We start from the raw sequence: 561 nt of genomic DNA, 5'->3' as shown, positions 1-561 counted from the left end.
TGTGGGGAGGGGACCAGGAATCAAAATCAAGACTTTCCACTTGCCAGGCAAGTGCTGGGCCACTGAGTTATTTCCTGTGCCCTGACATGACCAGAGGCATATCCTAGCTCTAACATGTTTTGGGCTAGGTGTAGTGGTACAAGCCTGTAATCCCAGCTAACCTGAAGGCTGAGGTAGGAGGATGACAAGTTGGATCTGTCTCAAAATGATTAGAAAGAGGACTGGGGGGAAAAAGAGGACTGGAGAGTGTGGCACACTGGCTGGGCACTTGCTCAGTGTATAGAGGCCTGGGTTGGGGGGCAGTATTTTGAGGAAAGTAGGTTTTTTTTTTCCCCCATTGGATATCAAACTCATGACTTCACACTTGCTAGGAAGGTGCTGCACTGCTGAGCTATATCCCTGGCCTGAGTAGGGTAATTGAAATTGGACTATAAGCCATGGTTAGCTTTCTTTTCGTCTTCGTCTTGTTTTTTTTTCTTCTTCTTCTTCTTCTTCTTCTTCTTCTTCTTCTTCTTCTTCTTCTTCTTCTTCTTCTTCTTCTTCTTCTTCTTCTTCTTCTTC

The sequence above is a fragment of the Octodon degus genome, unplaced genomic scaffold (assembly GCF_000260255.1).
Source record: "Octodon degus isolate 3935 unplaced genomic scaffold, OctDeg1.0 scaffold00026, whole genome shotgun sequence".
Taxonomy (NCBI): Eukaryota; Metazoa; Chordata; class Mammalia; order Rodentia; family Octodontidae; genus Octodon; species Octodon degus.
The sequence above is the reverse complement of the archived record's forward strand: the minus strand, read 5'-3'. Positions refer to the sequence as shown.